The sequence below is a fragment of the Ursus americanus genome, chromosome 22, assembly GCF_024610735.1.
Source record: "Ursus americanus isolate L20-20 chromosome 22, mUrsAme1.1.p, whole genome shotgun sequence".
Lineage (NCBI taxonomy): Eukaryota > Metazoa > Chordata > Mammalia > Carnivora > Ursidae > Ursus > Ursus americanus.
The window spans coordinates 54,682,412-54,702,341 of record NC_142148.1 but is presented as its reverse complement, the minus strand read 5'-3'; positions in this window follow the sequence as shown (position 1 = coordinate 54,702,341).

Sequence of the window (19,930 nt, the reverse complement as noted above, 5' to 3'; positions counted from 1 at the left end):
CCTCCTGGGGGCTAAACCTAACCCTAGGTTGCCCCTGAGCGGCCTCTCCCAAGGGGCCTGGTGCCGCATCGCCGGGGATTGGGGACCCCCAAGCCCCAGTGCCTGATGCACCCTGACGCCCCTCCCCTCACGGGCCGCTAGGGGCGCTGCCATTCATTCAGGGTGGGAGAAGGGGCACGGCCCACTGAACCCCCGCCTATGCTTGAAGTCGCCCCAAATCAAAACACTTGGGCCCACGCTCATGTTCACCAGCACCCTCAACTCGGCCCGCACCTCCGCTCCTCGCACAGCCGGCGACTCGGGCCTGCCGGCCTCCTTGGCGCTAACCCTAACCCTAGGACGGCCCCCGAGGGGCCCTTCCCAAGGGTCCTGGTGACACAATGCTGGGGATGGGGACCCCGTGCCCAAGTGCCAGACTCACCCTGCTGCCCTTCAGCCACCCAAGTCGCTAGGGGACCACCGGTCCATCAGGACAGGAGAACGGGCAGGGACCTCCGAGACACAGTGACCTTCGAAGCCCCCCCCGCGCAAAAACGGCAGACCCACCCTCCCACTCACCAGCGCCCTCACCTCCGTCCGCCACCCCACTCTCCACACAGCTGGCGAATAGGGCCTGCCGGCCTCCTGGGGGCTAAACCTAACCCTAGGTTGCCCCCGAGGGGCCTCTCCCAAGGGGCCTGGCGCCCCATCGCCGGGGATTGGGGACCCCCAAGCCCCAGCACAGGATGCACCCTGTCGCCCCTCCCCACCCGGGCTGCTAGGGGCGCCGCTGTTCATTCAGGGTGGGAGAAAGGGCAGGGCCCTCCGAACCCCAGCCTATGCTCCAAGGCGCCCCGAATCAAAATGCTTGGGCCCACGCTCACGTTCACCAGCACCCTCAACTGGGCCCGCACCTCCGCTCCTTGCAGAACCGGCGACTCGGGCCTGCTGGCCTCCTGGGCGCTAACCCTAACCCTAGGACGGCCCCTGAGGATCCCTTCCTAAGGGGCCTGGCGCGGCAACTCCAGAGATTGCGGACCCCCAAGCCCCAGCGCCAGATGCACGCCGCCGCCCCACCCCACACAGGCCACTAGGGGCGCCACCATTCTTTCAGGGTGGGAGAACTGGCAGGGCCCTCAGAACCCCCGTCGACCTTCGAAGGCGCCCCGAACCAAAACCCTTGGGCCCTGGCTCACGTTCACCAGCACCCTCACCTCGGCCCAACTGTCCTCTCGATGCACAGGTGGTGTATCGGGCCTGCGTGGCTCCTGGGGACTAACCCTAACCATAGGTCGGCCCCCGAGGGGCCCTTCCCAAGGGACCTGGTGACGCAACGCTGGGGATGGGGACCCTGTGCCCAAGTACCGGACTCACCCTGCTGCCCTTCAGCCACTCAAGCCGCTAGGGGACCACCGGTCAATCAGGTCAGGAGAACGGGCAGGGACCTCCGAGCCCCCGCTGACCTTCAAAGGCCCCCCGTGCAAAAACGTTGGCTCCCACGTTCTTGCTCCCAGCGCCCTCACCTCGGCCCGCCCCTCCACTTGATTCAGAGCCGGTGGATAGGGCCTGCCAAGCTCCTGGGGCTAACGAAAACCCTACGTCGGCCCCGTGGGGCACATCCCAAGGGGCCTGGCTCTGCAACGCTGGGGATTCGTGACTCAGAGCCCCAGAACCAGACTCCCCTGCCGCACTGTCACCGCCCAGGCCGCTAGGGGCGCCGCCTTTCATTCAGGGCGAATGTAGGGACAAGGCCCTGGAGAAACTGGCGACATTTGGAGCCTCCCGCCAAAATGCAGGGGCCCACGCTCCCGCTCGCCAGAGCCTTTACCTCTGCCCGCGCACCTCTCGCTGCCCAGCCAGAGGATTGGGCCTGCCGCCTCCTGGGTGCTAACTCTAACCCTAGGTCAGCCCCCTACGAGCCCCTCCTAAGGGGCCTGGCCCCGCAACGCTGGGGATTGGGGATCCCCGAGCCGCAGCGCGGGACTCCCCCTGCCGCCCCACCGCCAACAGAGCCGCTAAGGGCGCCGCTAGTTATTCATGGCAGGAGAATGGGCAGGGCTCTTTGAGCCATGGCAACATTCGAAGGCCCAGGGCCTGCCGGCCTCCTGGGAGCTAAGCCTAACCATACATCAGCCCCCAAGAGGCCCTACCCAAGGGGCCTGTCGTTGCAACGCCGGGGATTGGGGACCCCCAAGACCCAGTGCCGGATGCACCCTTGCGCCCCGCCTCACACGGGCCGCTAGGGGCGCCGCCATTCATTCAGGGTGGGAGAACTGCCAGGGCCTTCCGAACCCCCGCTGACCTTCGAAGGCCCCCCGCACTAAAAAGCTTGGGCTCATGCTCAGTCTCGCCAGTGCCCTCACCTCGTCCCAACCCTCCACGTGCCGCACAGCCACTGATCGGGTCTACCGGCCACTTGGGGGCTAACCATAACCCTAAATCGATCCCCAAAGGTCCACTCCCAAGGGGCTTGGTGCAGCAACGCCGGGGATTGGGGACCCCGAACCTCAGCACATGACTCATGCTGCCGCCCAGCCGCCACCGAGGGGTTTGGGGTGTTGTCGATCATTCAGGGCGGGAGAACAGGCAGGGCCCTCCCAGACACAGCGACCTTCGAAGGCCCCCCGCGCAAAAACGGCAGACCCACCCTCCCACTCACCAGCGCCCTCACCTCCGTCCGCCACTCCACTCTTCACACAGCTGGCGAATAGGGCCTGCCAGCCTCCTGGGGGCTAAACCTAACCCTAGGTTGCTCCCGAGGGGCCTCTCCCAAGGGGCCTGGTGCCGCATCACCGGGGATTGGGGACCCCCAAGCCCCAGCGCCGGATGCACCCTTTCACCCCTCCCCACTCGGCCGCTAGGGGCGCCGCCGTTCATTCAGGGTGCGAGAAGGGGCAGGGCCCTCCGAACCCATGCCTATGCTCGAAGGCGCCCCGAATCAAAACGCTTGGGCCCACGCTCACGTTCACCAGCACCCTCAACTCGGTCTGCACCTCCGCTCCTTGCACAGCCGGCGACTCGGGCCTGCCGGCCTCCTGGGCGCTAACCCTAACCCTAGGACGGCCCCTGAGGATCCCTTCCTAAGGGGCCTGGCGCTGCAACGCGGGGGATTGCGGACCCCCAAGCCCCAGCGCAGGATGCATGCTGCCGCCCCACCCCTCACCTGACTCACCCTGCTGCCCAGCCGCCACCCGCGGGCTTGGGGTGCTGCTGTTCATTCAGGGCAGGAGAACGGGCAGGGCCCTCCGAGATACGGTGACCTTCGAAGGCCCCCTGTGCCAAAACGCCCAGGCCCATGCTCCCAATCACCAGCGCCCTCACCTCGGTCTGCCACTTCACTCTCCACACAGGTTACGAATAGGGCCTGCCAGCCTCCTGGGGGCTAAATCGAACGCTAGGTTGACCCCCGAGGGGTCCATCCCAGGGGCCTGGCGTCACAACACTGGGGATGGGGACCCCGAGCCGCAGCATGGGACTCACCCTCCCCCCCCACCACCAACAGAGCCGCTAGGGCGCCGCTGTTTATTTAGGGCAGGAGAAGGGGCAAGGCCCTCCAAGCCATGGCAACATTCCGGGACCCAGCGCGCCAAAACGCTGGGGCTCAAGCTCTCGCTCGCCATCGCCCTCAACTCGGCCCATACCTCCGCTCCTTGCACAGCCGGCGGATCGGGCCTGCCGGCCTCCTGGGCGCTAACCCTAACCCTAGGACAGCCCCTGAGGTTCCCTTTCTAAGGGGCCTGGCTCTGCAACGCCGGGGATTGGGGACCCCCAAGCCCAAGCGCCAGATGCACCCTGCCGCCCCGCCCCACACGGGCCGCTAGGGGCGCCGCCATTCATTCAGGGAAGGAGAAATGGCAGGGCCCTCCGAGCCCCCGCTGACCTTCAAAGGCCCCCCGCACTAAAACGCTTGGGGTCATGCTCAGGCTCGCCAGTGCCCTCAACTCGGGGCAACCCTCCGCTTGTTGCACAGCCGCTGATCAGGTCCACTGGCCTTCTGGGGGCTAAACGCAACCCTAGAATGGCCCCCAAGCGGCCCTTCCCAATGGGCCTGGCGACACAACGCCGGGGATTGGGGACCCCTGAGCCCCAGCGCCGGACTCACCTTGCCACCCAGCTGCCACCCAGGGTCTTGGGGTGCTGCCATTATTCAGGGAGGGAGAAAGGCCAGGGCCCTCTGAGACACGGTGACCTTCAAAGGCCCCTGGCGTCAAAACGTCCAGGCCCACGCTCCCACTCACCAGCGCCCTCAACTCAGTCTGCCACTCCGCTATCCACACAGCTGGTGAATAGGGCCTGCCTGCCTCCTAGGGGCTAAACCTAACCCTAGGTTGGCACCCGAGGGGCCGCTCCCAAGGGGCCTGGCGCCGCAGCGCTGGGGATTGGAGATACCAGAGCCAAAGCACCTGACTCACCCTGTGCCCCGCCGCCACCAGGGCAGCTAGGTGCGCCGCCGGTCATTCAGGGAGGAGAATGGGTAGGGCCCGCCGAGTCCCCGAAGACATTCGAAGGCCCCCCGCGCCAAAACGCTTGGGCCCACGCTCCCGCTCCACAGAGACCTCACCTCGACACACTACACCTTTCTCCACACAGCTGGTGGATTGAGCCTTCTGGCGTCCTGGGGTCTGACCCTAACCCTAGGTCAGCCCCCGAGGGCACCCTCCCAAGGGGCCTGGTGCAGCAACTCGGTGGATTGGAGACCCCCAAGCCCCAGCGCCGGACTCACCTGCCGCCCTGCCGCTACCCAGGCCGCTAGGGGTGCCACGGGTCATTCACATGGGAGAACTGGCAAGGCCTTCCATTTCCCCTGCGACCTTCAAAGGCCCCCCGCTCAAAAAAGTTGGCTCCCAAGCTCCTGCTCCCCAAGGCCCTCACCTCGGCCCGCCCCTCTGCTTGCTGGAGCCAGTGGATAGTGCCTGCCAGGCTCCTGGGGGCTAACCGAAACCCTAGGTCAACCCCGTGGGGCACATCCCAAGGGGCCTGGATCTGCAATCCTTGGGATTGGTGACTCAGAGCCCCAGAGCCGGACTCACCCTGCCACACTGTCGCCACCCGGGCCGCTAGGGCCGTTGCCGGTCATGCAGGGTGGTAGAACGGTCAGGGCCCTGGAGAAACCTGCCACATTTGAAGCCTCCTGCGCCAAAATGCAGGGGCCCATGCTCCCGCTTCCCAGTGCCTTTACCTCGGCCTTCCCACCTCTCGCTGCCCAGCCAGAGGATTGGGGTGCTGGCCTCCTGGGGGCTCACTCTAACCCTAGGTCAGGCCAGGAGGAGCCCCTTCCAAGGGGCCTGGCTCCGCAACGCTGGGGATTGGGGATCCCGGAGCCACAGTGCGGGACTCACCCTGCTGCCCCACCACCAACGGATATGCTAGGGTCGCAGCTGCTTATTCAGGGCAGGAGAATGGGCAGGGCACTCTGAGCCATGGCAACATTCGAAGGCCAAGGGCGCCAAAGTGCTGGGGACCAAGCTCCCACTCGCCATCGCCCAAAACTCAGACCGCAACACCGCTCCGCACACAGTCAGCAGATCGGGCCTGCCAGCCTCCTGGGGGCCAACCCTAACCCTAGGTTGGCCCCCGAGGGGAACCTCCCAAGGGGCCTGGTGCAGCAACGCCAGGGATTGGGGACCCAGGAGCCCCAGCGCCATACTCACCTTGCCACCCCGCCACCAACCAGGCCACTAGGGGCGCCGCTGGCCATTCAGGGAGGGAGAACCCGCAGGGCCCTCCAAACCCCAGCGACCTTCCAAGGCCCCCCCGCGCCAAAATGCTTTGGCCCACGCTCCAGCTCGGTGGCGCCCTCACCTCGGCCTGGCCCTCCTCTACCGCACAGCTGGCGGATCATGCCTGCCAGACTCCTGGGTGCTAACACTAACCCTAGGACGGCCCCAGAGGGGCCCCTCCCAAGGGGCCTTGCACTGCAACGCATAGCATTGGAGACCCCCAAACCGCAGTGCCAGACTCACACTGCCAACTCGCCACCACGCGGGCCGCTCGGGGTGCCGCCGGTCATTCAGGGCAGGAGAACGGACAGGGCCCTCCGAGTCTCTAGCGACATTCAAAGGCCCAATGAGCCAAAACGCTGGATACCATAATCCCGCTCGCCAGCGCACTCACCTCGGCCCCCTCGTCCGCTTGCCGCACAGCCGGCGCATCAGTCCTGCTGGCATACTGGGGTCTAACCCTAACCCTAACCCCTAACCTTAAACCCTAAACCTTAACCCCTAACCCTAACACTAACCCTAACGCTAACCCTAACCCTACCCTAAACCTAACCCTAAACCCTAATCCTTAAAACTAAACCCTAACATTAACACTAAACCCTAAACCCTAACCCCTAACCCTAATCCCGAAACCCTAAACACTAAACCCTAACCTTAACCACTAACCCCAAACCCCAAACACTAACCCTAAACCCTAACCCTACCCGGACCCCTACCATACCACTAATCCTACCCCTAACCCTACCCCTTCAGCTAACCCTACCCCTAACCCGTAACCTATCCCTAAACCTAACCCTAACCCGTACCCTAACCCGTACTCTAACCGTAACTCTAACCCGTACCCTAACCCTAACCCTAACATGTACCCTAACCCTAGCCGAAACCCTAACATGTACTCTAACCCGTACCCTAACCCGTACCGTAACCCTAACCATAAACTGTACCTTAACCCGTAACTTAAACTGTACCCTAAACCTAACCGTAGCCCTAACAAGTACCCTAACCCGTACTATAACCTTAACCCTAAACCCTAAACCCTGACCCTAACCCATACCATAACTCATACCATAACCTGTAACCTAACCCTACCTGTATCCTAACCCTAACCCGTACCCTAACCGCAACCCTAAACCCTAAACTGTAACCCGTACCCTACCCCTAACCAGTACCCTTACCTTAACCTTAACCATACCCTGACCCGTACCCTAACCAATACCCTAACCCGTACCCTATCCCTAACCCGGACCCTAACATATATCCTAACCCATACCTAAAACTAACCTGTACCCTAACCAGTACCCTAACCCATACCCTAACCCTAAACCTTACCCTATACCTATCCCTAACCTGATCCCTAACCCGTACCCTCACGCTAACCCTAAACCGTAACCTAACCTGTACCATAACCGTAAACTGTACCCTAACCCTAACCCGTACACTAACCCTAACCTGTACCCTAAACCGTACCCATTTCCGTACGCCAACACTTACCCTAAACTGTACCCTAACCCGTACCCTAAACTGTACCCTAATGCATACCCTAACCCGTAACCTAACCCTAACCCGTACCCTAAAACTAACCCGTACTCCAACCCTAACCCTAACCCTAAACCCAAACCCTAAACCCTAACCCGTACCCTAAATCCTAATCTGTACCCTAACCCATAACCTCTAACCTGTAACCCCTAAACCCAACCCTACCCTGTACCCTCTCCTTACCCTAACCCTAACCCCTACACTCACCCATACCCTAACCGTAACCCATACCCTAACCTTAACCCGTACCCTAATCCGTAACCTAACCCCGTGATTGGGTACACATGAGCCCCACCACGGGACTCAGCCTGCCACCACTCAGGAAACCATGCCCCTTGGGGCGCCACAGAGCATACCGTGCAGGAGAACTGGTAGGGCCCTCCTGAGCCCCCAGTGATCCTCGGCGGCCGCCTACACCCCAACCCTGAGGCCCACGCTCATCCCGCCCCACGCCTTCCCTTCAACTTGCCACCGAGCTCGTCGCAGAGCCGGCAGATCAGGCCTGCCGGGTTCCTGGGGCCTAGACCTGACCCTAGGTCGGCTGGGTAGGGACCCTCCCCTGGGGCCCGGTGCCGTAGCCCCAGGGACTGGGGAAACCTGAGCCCCACTGCAGGATAAAGCCTGCCAGCCTGCAGGAAACCGTGCCCCTTGGGAGGCTATAGAGCATTCAGTGCGGGAGAATCTGGAGGGCCCCCAGAGCCCCCAGCGAACTTCGGCGATCCCTAAACCCAACCTTGAAGCCCATGCTCACCCCACCCCGCACCCTCACCTCAGCCCGCAGCGGAGCTTGCCACATAGTGGGCAGATTTGGCCTGCGGGGTTCCTGGGCCCCAACCCTAACCCTAGTTCATCTGGGGAGGGCCCCCTCCCCAGGAGCCTGGAGCCACAGCTGCGGGGATTCGGGACACCTGAGCCCCACAGCAGGACTCAGGCTGCCACCCTGCAGGAAACCGTGCACCTTGGGAGGCCATAGAGCATTCAGGGCGGGAGAACAAGGAGGAGCCTCCTGAGCCACCAGCGAACTTCGGTGGCCTCCTGCACCCCAACCCTGAGGCCCACGCTCACCCTCCCCACACCCTCACCTCAGCCCATGTAGCTCGCCATACAGCCAGCAGATTGGGCCTGCAGGGCTCCTGGGGCCTAACCCTAGCCCTAGGTTGGCCGCGGGTGTGGGGGCCTCCCCAGGAGCCTTACACCGCAGCCCCGGGGAATTGGGTTACCTGTGCCCCACCGCAGGACTCAGCTTGCCACCTGACAGGAAACCGTGCCCCTTGGGACTCTACGGAGCCTACAGGACACGAGAACTTGGGGAGGCCCCCAGAGCCCATCCCCACATTTGGCAGCCCCCCGTGCCCCAACCCTGAGGCCCACGCTCACCCTCCCCCATGGCCTCCTCTCAGCCCTCCACAGAGCTCGCCGCACAGCCTGCAGATTGTCCCTGGCAGGCTTCTGGACCCTACCCCTTACCCTAGGTTGCCTACAGAAGGGTCCTTCCCCAGGGTCCTGGCACCCCACTCTAGGGGATTGGGGACACCCAAGCCCCACCGTAGGACTCAGCCTGCAGCCCACAGTAAACTGTACCATTTTGGGGCACAACACAGCATTCAGGGCAAGAGAATTGGGGCACCACTGAGAGCCCCTTCTGGTGAACCCCGACCTTTGTGGGCCCTTCCGGATGAAACCTCAAGGCTCACACTCACCCGCCCTTGTGCCCTCATCTCACTCCGGCTGGGAGTTCTCTGAGCACTGGGCAGTTCGGACCTGCTGTCTCTTGAGGACTAACCTAACACTGGGTCTTCTACTGAGGGTCCCTCCCTGTTTGCCTGCCTCCAAGGCAGCAGGCATTGGGCTCACCTCTGCACAACTAGAGGACTCAGCCTGCCCCACAGCAGGAAACTGTCCATTTGGGGCTGCAGCAAGGATTCATAGGAAAATCGGAGGGCCCCCCTCAGCCCATCCCAGGCAACCCCCACTTTGAGAGATCTCCCCAGAACCAATTAGTAGCTTCACACTGACCTTTAAACTTGCTCTCCATGGAGATCTTTTGAAATTCTCCACACTTCCAACCGATGGCATCATCCAGCTTCAGTGCCTTACCCAGCTTTAGGTCTTGAGATGGATTAAAATGGGAAGTCATTTCACTGATGATGACGTACTGGTGACCAAAAGATACATGCATAAATGCTTCATATCACTTGGCTTCAGGGAAATGCAAATCTAAACCCCTATAGATGCCATATCACACGAGTCTGAATATCTAAAAATAAGAAGACATGAAACTATACATGTTGGAGAGGATGTGGAGAAGCGGGAACCCTCTTACACCCCTGTACGAATGCAGTCCGGTACAGCCACTCTTGAAAATGGTATGGAGTTTCCTCAAGAAGCTATAAATAAAGCTACCCTATGTCCCAGCAATTGCACTACTGGGTATTTACCCCAAAGAGACAGAGGTAGTGAAGACGGGACACATGCACCACAGTGTTCATAGCAGCAATATCCATAATAGACAAGCTGTGGAAGGAGTAGAGATGACCATGGATAGATGAATGGATAAAGAAGATGTGGAATATATATATATATATACATATTGGAATATGACTCAGCCATCAGAAAGGATGAATACTTACCATCACACCGACCTGGGTGGAGCTGGAGGCTATTATGCTGAGTGGAATAAGTCAATGAAAGAAAGACAATGATCATATGCTTTCACTCCTATGTGGAATATCAGAAACAAGGAAGAAGACCATAGGGCAAGGAAGGTAAAATAGAATGGGAAGTCATCAGAGAGGGAGAAAACCCATGATGGACTCTTAACTATCACAAGAAACTGATGATTGCTGGAGGAGAAGTTGGGGGGGGGTAACTGGGTGAGTAGCATTAAGGAGGTCACATGATACAATGAGCACTGGGTGTTACACATGACTGAAAATTTATTGAAGACTACATCTGAAACTAATGATGTACTGTAAGTTGGCTAACTGAATTTAAATTAAAGAACAAAAGACCTCGAATAAACAATCCTAAACATTTGTATGGACCCACTAAAGATTCCAAACAGCCAGTGCAATGTGGAAAAGAAAAACAAAGCTGGAGGACTCACAATTTCAGATTTCAGGTTATACTACAAAGCTGCAGTCATCCTAACAAGACAGTACAGCACAGAAATAGACACAGCGACCAAAGGAACAGGATACAAGTTTACACATAAACCCACAATTATGTGGTCCATGAATCTTCCACAAAGCAAGCAACGATATCAAAAGGGAAAAGGACAGTCTCTACAACAAATGGTGTTGGGAAAACTAGACAGCTACGTACAGAAGAATGAAATTAGACTGTTTTCTTACACAATACAGACAAACGCAAAACAGTTTCAAGACCTCAATATGAGACCTGAATCCATAAAAATCCTACAGGAGGGAAGACGGTAACTTCTTGACATGGACCATACCAACGTTTTTCTGGACTGTCTCCTGAGGCAAAGGAAATGAAAGCAAAAATAAACTATTGGGAATACAGCAAAATAAAAAGTTTCCACATGGCAGAAGAACAATGAAAACGTAAAAATAATAAGACAACTTACTCAAAGGGAGAAGATATTTGCAAAGATCATAGGCAATAAAGGGATAGTGTCCAAAACATATACAACTGATACTACTCAGCCCCCCAAAAACAAATAATCCAGTTAAAAATAGGCAGAAGACATGGACAGACATTTCTCCAAAGAAGAGATACAAATGGCCAACAGTCCCGTGAAAAGATGTTCACCATCACCCATCATCAGGAAAATGTAAATCCAAAGGACAATGAGGTAATACCTCAAACCTGTCAGAATGGCTAACATCAAAAGCACAACAAAGAGCAGGTGTTGGGAGGATGTGGATAAAGGGGAATCCTCGTGAACTGTGGGTGGGAATGCAAACTGAGGTGGCCACCATGGAAAAGAGTATGAAGGTTCCTCAAAAAATTAAATATAGAACTACCCTACGATCCAACAATCACACTACTCGTATTTACCCAAAGAATAGGAAAACAGTAACGTAAAAGGATACGTGCACCCCTTTGTTTCTTGCACCATTATTTACAATATCACCATATGGAAGCAACCCAAGTGTCTGTAGAAAAATTGACAAATGAGATGATAGATGTGTGTATTCACACACACACACACACACACACACACACACACACACACTGGAGTATTACTCGGCTTGAAAAAGAATGAAACCTTGCCATTTGCAGACACATGGATGGAGCTAGAGAGTATTATCCTAAGTAAAATCAGTCAGTCAGAGAAAGACAAATCCCATACGATGTCACATTAATGGGGAATTTAAGAAACAAACAAAAATAAATAACTAAAAGAGAAAAAGGAGACACACCAAAATACAAACTCTTAACAATAGAGAACAAACAGATGGTTACCAGAGAGGAGGTGGATAGAGGGATGAGTGAAATAGATGAACGGGATTAATAGGATGCTTTTCTTGATGACCACTGAGTAATATAGAGAATTACTGAATCACTCTATTGGACACCTGAAACGAATGTAACACTGTATGTTAGCTTTAGTGGAATTAAAATAAATTTTTAAAAAAAGATTTTTCTTTCAGGAACCTCTTTGAAAAAGCTTTTCCTGTGCACTGTGCATAAGCCCTACTTGGGAGGATTCACTCTACAATAATTATGCACTCTATGCCTTGAATTCAGATTTCACTGAGTTCTTACTGTGGATCCCAGCCCACGGGAGCCATGGTCCTTTTCTGTCCAGGCTCAGAACCTATGCATTCAAGATTGGAAGTAGAGACACATGTCACTTCACAGTCCAGAAAGCTATTATTGTTTCTGTTTCAGTGTGAGAGAGTCACAGACATTGGGACAGGTTTCAGAGCAGGTATATTATGGATCCTGGATCTCTACTTCAATGTTCATTGCCTGGATCCATTTGGCTAATAGGTTCCCTGTGGATGGGCTTGCTTCCAAGCACATAGATGGAAGATGCAAAGGTGGATAGGATTGGTGTGGGACAGGAAGAAGACCAAATGTAGACAAGAGTCCGACCCCTCCTCTGATCCAGGAACTGCTACGGGAGAGGGTAGAGGAGGTAGAATCCATGCGAAACTCCAAGGTCACCAGCTGAACACAGGAGGCATAGGTCAAGGGATCTGGAGATGCAGGGGTTGAAGGCTGCTCTGAGCTACCTCTGGGAGGAAGGGAGGGAAGGAATGAGAAGGAGAAACTGCCTGCACCTGGCCCATGCAAGCTGCCCACCGCTCCGACACGCCATCAGTCTATGAGCTGACACAGCCTGGGCTCAGGATGGGCTGGCTCGGGTCCCTCATCCTCAGTGGGACAGCTGGCCCCAGGGCTCAGAGACATGCTGAGGGAGATGAGAGGGAAAGCTGCCCCACCCAGGTCATCCCCTCCTTGAGCAGACAGCCCTTCAGAACTGCTAAAAAAAACCCCACTAATGGGGTTGAAAGACATGCCATGGATGAACTAAGGCATAGAAATGTATAAAATAACATTCATTTTTAAGTTCAGAGCTGTCATCTCAGGAAGTGGGGAGAGCTTCGCTGAAGAAGACTGAGGGGCAGGCAGCCCATGCTGAAAAGGGAGACATGGCTCTCCTGATTGGGGACCTGCAGCCCCCTTCCAGGTCAGGGCATCATCCTGGCAACATATGAGATCATGGAAGTTTTTCATCATGGCCAGATGTTTGTCTCAAGAAGGCTACCCTGGCATCAGACTGCACAGGGCACCAGGGACAGGGGCCAGATGGAGGACGGACAATACCCCGGAGGCCATGGAGCAAGAGCAGAGGCACATGACCTTTAAGATGATGATGAAAAGCAGGAGGTGGCAGCATGGAGCCGGCCCGAAAGTACCATGGGAGCAGTGCCCACAGCAACACTGACTGGGTGCCTTCTGTGCCAGGTGTGGCTGACTTCAGTGGGCTCCAGACTAGTCCTGACCACAAGTCTAGGAAGTGAGCACTACCCCCCGGCCTCCTCTCCCCTTGCAGCTGTTAGAAATCACGGTCAAAGACCCTGGTCAGCTTTCGTGGAAACCAAGCAGGGTCTCCACCGCACGCTGCACCTCTCTTGGTGGTCCAGTGTGACCCTTGTGCCTGGCCAGACACTGATGTCTACCTGTCTCCACACAAATCCACAGACAGGGGGGTGTCCCTGAAACCCACAGCACCTGATGAGACAGATCCACAGAACCCAACACCCAGTGGGTCACTAGGGACCTCACCTATGGTCATGAAGCTCACCATACCCTATTTCTGTCACTTCCCACAGAAAGCCTGGTTCTTATCCCCCACAATACCATACATCCTGGTTGCTGACCTGGGGTCATGCCATGAAACCACATGGCACCTTTCATTAAGTGAAGGCTATGCCTACACTTCCTAGAAAATATTTCTAATGAAGTACAAGTCCATCAGGACTATGGTATGAACAGTAGCACACAGCCTGCATGGTAGTAGTCAGTAATTCTAACAAGGGTTAACCCCACCCCCCGTCTCACAGAACCTTCTTCCATGCCCACTGAACTCATGGTCTGCCCTCAGAAAACCCTCCAGGAAACAAACCTTTCATCTGAATGCTCTCTTCACCTTCTGCTTCAAATCTTGTCCAACCACAATGATATGAAACTAGAAATCAGTCTCAAGAAAAAAATGGGACAGTCAAAAATAGGTGGAGATTTTGGGGGCCGGGGTGGCTCAGTCGTTAAGGATGTGCTTTCAGCTCAGGTCGTGATCCCAGGATCCTGGGATCTAGCCCCGAATCAGGCTCATTGCTCAGTGGGAAGCCCGCTTCTCCCTTTCCCACCCCCCTGCTTGCGTTCATCTCTCGCTGTCTCACTCTCTGTCAGATACATAAATAATCTTAAAAAAATATGTGGAGATTTAACAACATGCTACTGAACAACCAACAGTCAAAGAAGAAATAAAAAAAAATTTAGAAGTACCTTGACACTGATGAAAAAGACAACCTACAAAAACTTATGGGATGCAGCAAAAGTAGCTTTATGGGGGACATTCATAGAAATTCAAGTCTTCATCAATCCATGAGAATGCTCTCCAATAAACAACCTGATTTATGTGGTAAAGAAGTAGAAAATAAAACAACAAACAAAGCCCCAAATTAGTAGAAATAAGGAAATAACAAAAACAAATGCATAAATAAATCCAACGGAGACTAAAAAGACCAAAAAAGAAAAGAACCAATGAAAATGAGAGCTGTCTTTTTTGGAAAAATAAACAAAACTGACAAACGTAGCTAGACTCACCAAGAAAGACAGAGGACTCAAATACAATCAGGAAGGAAAGATAATGGATTCCTGTCTCATATCAAAATCAAAAGAACTCTTCAACTTTGGATACATCAACTTCTTGCAAGCAGTGTCTCTAAAGGCAAAGGAAATAAAAGCAAAAATGAACTATTGGCACTTCATCAGGATAAAAAGCTTCTGCTCGGCAAAGTAAAAGATCAACAAAACAAGAAGGCAACCTATGGAATCGAAGAAGATATCTGCAAATGATATTACAGATAAAGGGCTGGTATCCAAGATCTATAAAGAACTCCTCAAACTCGACACCCAAAAATGGGCAGAAGACACAAAGTGATACTTCTCCAGAGAAGACATACAAATGGCCAACAGACACATGAAGAAATGCTCCACATCACTTGCCATCAGGCAAATACAAATCAAAATGACAATGAGATACCACCTTAAACCAGTTAGAATGGTTAAAATTAACAAGACAGGGGGCACCTGGGTGGCACAGTGGGTAAGCATCTGCCTTCGGCTCAGGGCGTGGTCCTGACATTATGGGATCGAGCCCCACATCAGGTTCCTCCGTTATGAGCCTGCTTCTTCCTCTCACACTCCCCCTGCTTGTGTTCCCTCTCTCGCTGGCTGTCTCTATCTCCGTGGAATAAATAAATAAAGTCTTGAAAAAAAATTAACAACACAGGAAATAAAAAAAAGTCAGAGAGGATGTGGAGAAAGGGGAGCCCTCTTACACCACTCGTGAGAATTCAAGCTGGTACAGCCACTTTTGAAAACAATATGGAGGATCCTCAAGACATTAAACACAGAGCTATCCTACGACCCACCAATTGCACTACTGGGTATTTACCCCATAGACACAGAGTAATGAAAAGAAGGGCACCTGTATCCCAATGTTCATAGCAGCAATGTCCATAATATACAAACTGTGGAAGGAGCCAAGATGTCCTTCAGCAGATGAATGGACAAAGAACATGTGGTTCATCTATACAATGGAATATTACTCAGTCATCAGAAAGGATGAATACCCACCATTTGCACCAACGTGGATGGACCAGGAGGGGATTATGCTGAGTGAAATTAAGTCAAGCAGAGAAAGAGAATTATCATATGGTTTCACTCCTATGTGGAATGGAAGGAATAGCATGGAGGACATTAGAAGAAGGAAGGGAAAAGTAAAAGGGGGGATGAGAGGGGGAGATGAACCATGAGAGACTACTGACACTGGGAAACAATCTGAAGTTTGCAGAAAGGGAGGGGAAGGCGAATGGGTTATCCTGGTGATGGGTATTAAGGAGGGCACGTGTTGGGGCGCCTGGGTGGCACAGCAGTTAAGCATCTGCGTTTGGCTCAGGAAGTGATCCCGGCGTTATGGGATCGAGCCACACAACAGGCTCCTCCGCTGTGAGACTGCTTCTTCCTCTCCCACTCCCCCTACTTGTGTTCCCTCTCTCGCTGGCTTGTCTATCTCTGTCAAATAAATAAATAAATTCTTTTTTTAAAAAAGGAGGGCACGTGTCATAATGAGCACTAGGTGTTATATGCAAACAATGAATCATGGAGCACTACATCAAAAACAAATGAAGTACTGTAGGGTGAATAGCAATTTTAAAAAAAAGAGAAAGATATGAAATCCATACAGGAAAACTGTCACTATTTGCAAATGACATGAAATCCCGAAAGATTCCACAAAAAAAAAAAAAAACTGTTAGAATAAACAAATTCAAGAAAGCTGCAGGATATAAAGTCAATATACAGAAACCTCTTGTCTTTATTTTTTTCAGATTTTATTTATTTATTTGACAGGAAGAGAAAAAGCATGAGCAGGGGGAGTGCCAGAAAGAGGGAAAAGCAGACCCTCGCTAAGCGGGGAGCCCAACACCGGGCTCGATCCCCGAACTCTGGGATCATGACCTGAGCTAAAGGTAGACGCTTCACTTATGGAGCAACCCAGATGACCCAACTTCTTGCATTTCTGTATACTGACGACACACTTTCGCACAGAGAAATTAAAAAAGCAACGCCATTTAAAATTGCATAAAAAAATCTAGAAATAAAAGTAACCAAGAATGAGAAAGACATAGTACACTCAACACATGGCAGAAAAGAAATGAAAAATATATGTCGAGGGGGGCAGAATGTATGGGTCAAATATTTGGAAGGCAACACAAACAAATGGAAGCATACGCCATGCTCCTTATCTGGAAGAGTATATTATGTGAACATGTCCATCATACCCAAAGCATTCGAAAGATGTGATTAAATGCCTATCTGAATTCCAGTGGCATTATTCGAGGAAATAGAAAAGAGTCCTCAAACTTGTATGGAATCACAAAAGACCCCAAATACCCAAAGCAACCTGGAGAAAGAGGTGCAGTCAACACACTCCTGGATTTCAAGCTAGGTTACAAAGCTGTTGTCATCAAAACAGGATGGTACTGGCAGAAATACAGACACCAGGTCGGTGGAACAGAACAGAAAGCTCAGAAACTTACCCACACGTAGATGATCCTAAGTTACGACACAGCAGCAGAAGATATACCATGAGGGAAGGACTGTCTCTTCAGTGACCGGTAACAGGCAAACTGGACACTAAATGCAGAAGAATATAACTGGGTCACTTTCTTACACCACACAAAATTTTTAATGGATGAATGATTTGAACATAAGACCTGAATCCATAAACCTCCAAGAAGACACAGGTACTAAGTCTCTCGACATTGGTTTTGGCAAAGAGTCTTCAGATCGGACACCAAACGCAAAGGCAACAAAAGCAAAAATAAACAAGTGGAACAACATCAAACTGAAACCTTCCACACGGCAAAAGAAACCAGCAAAAACTTAAAGGCCACTGACCCAATAAGAAAAAAATATCTGCGAATCATATGTGTGAGAAGAGGCTAATATCCAAAATACACACAACACTCATTGAAATCAAAACAAAACAAAAAAAACTATATAAAAAAATGGGAGGAATATCTGAATAGATACTTTCCAAAGATGGCACACAGGTGCCAACAGACAGAAAAAGTTGTTCAACTTCACTAATCATTGTCAGGGAAACATCAGTCAAACCCACAATCGGCTATCCTCTCACAACTGTTGGAACAGCAATTGTCCCAGAGACAGACACCAGGTGGGGTCAAGGGTGTGCAGACGAGGAGATACTATGCACTGTTGGTGGGAATGGAAATTGGTGCAGCCACTGTGACAAACGGTATGGAGGTTCCTGAAAAAATAAATACAACTACCCCATGACCCAGTAATGGCTCTACTGAGTATTGATTTGGAGAACACAAAAATGCTGCCTCAAAAACACAGATGCACTCCCACGTTCACTGCAACATTACTCTCAAGAACCAGACATGGGGGCCTTATGCCAAGTAACTCAGACACAGAAAGACCAATACCAGATCCTCTCATGTACATTCCACGTGGAATAAACAAATACTGAACGCATAGATACTGAGAGCAGATTGGTAGGTGCCAGATTTGGGGATGGGGTGGTAGAAACGGGTGAAGGTGGCCAAAGTCTCAATGTTTGAGTGAGAAAATCTGACAGTCATGAAATGTTCTGTCCAGCATGGAGACTAAATCTAACCCTGCAGCATGGGGTATAGGTTTCCCTGCTCTTTGAAAGTACAGGGCTTCTGAGTAACCTTGCACAGCAGAAATGGTGTCAAGAAGGAATGACCATTAATTTACACGAACAATTAGACAGTGTGCTCAGACTCCAAAATTCCTTCTCTTTGGCTTTTCTTAGGCCTCAGCACACAAGTTTCTAACGGAGGCCCAGCATAAATGAAGATAAAGCACAGCAGAGGCTCACAGACACCATTCAAAGTGCTGGTGGCTGGATGCAGAGAGCGGTTCCCAGCGAAGGAGCTGGTTGCGGTGCACACCGCCTCTGTCGTGCTTCTCCCCAAAACAGATGCTGAATTCGATTCTCACTGTTCACCTTTTTTCATAAGAGGGAAATCCTCTTCAGGTCTCTTCCTCTTACTGAAGCTGGGTAATAACCTAGTTCTTTCAAGAAAGCCCAGTGTCTTACTGTGAACGTTTAAAAAGTGGGGGATACTTGTACCTGAGCATTGCTGAGGGAGGAGATGTGAAAGGTCCTCCCAGACACAAACCTCAGCAGATCCACCGGGAAAGGCACCTTCCTCAGCATGCGGAACACGGACTACCTCCTACCCCCCGAGAAACCCTCTCCTTCCCCTTGATCAGGACAACCCACAACAGCTGGGAGTTACCCCAATTCCTCCGTTCTCCTGCTCCTATTAGCTAACCCATCAGCAAATCCTGTGAGCTCCATCTTCAAAATGGACCCAGAATAGGTCTAACCACTCCATCCAAGGCCACCTGTCTGGTCCACAGTGCCTGAGTTCCTGGAAAAGCTTCGTCATGGACCTGCCTTGCCATCTTCAACCCTCTGTCATCTGTTCTCAACACTGTAGCCAGGATGGCCCAGTGAAACAGGGTCTCATGGGGTTATAGCTCTGGAATGGCTTTCTGTCACCCTCTGTCACCTCTCTGAGCTCATGTCCTAAGCTGTCTCCTGTGGCCACAGGGCCTTCTTGCTGCTCCTGGACATACCTGGAATTCTCCTGCCCAGAACCTTTGCACATGCTTTCCCTTCTGTTCAGAATGCTCTTGATGTGTTCTCACTCACCTTCGGAGAAGTCTGAATTGGAGTGACAGGGACAGAAGATGAGGCTGTGTGTGTTGGGTGAGGCTGGTGGCCCAGAATAAGGTTCTCTGCCAGCTCTCCACCTGTGCCTCACTTGACCTCAGCCAGGAACTTGCACACAGCCCTCACCTGTCACAACTCTCACCCAGGAGACCATAGCCACCCATGGAGCCCACCCTGCCCACACCCTGCTGCAGAATGCATTCAGCTCTCCTCTGCGACCCCTGTCAGCTTTACCCAGACCTGGAACTCCCCCGTCTCCTGCAAAGCTCCCGGATTCCCCCTCTGCTTCCAAAATCACACTGGCGCAAGGCTTTCATGAGAAAGCTATAACGCCAACTAATGAAAGGATCACACCTACTTTCCCCTTCTGTTGCCTTTGTCTCCACCTTCTTTCCTACCTGTGCAAACTGTAACATATCAGTGGAACATGAACATGCTCTGAGATCTGAATCTTTCATTGCAGCTTTCTGAGGACTCCTTATGTGATAAGAAACCAGTGTATCCTACAACAGGGTGTTTTACAACTCTCATCTATAGAATAGTACAGCCCAATTCACTACAATTTTACCTCACTCTTCATGAAGCAGAACACTTTTTCCTTTCTTCTTTTACTTAAATTCCAGTTAGTTCACATGCCATGGAATATTCGCTTCAGGGGTAGGATTTAGTGATTCCTCACCTGCATACAGTACCC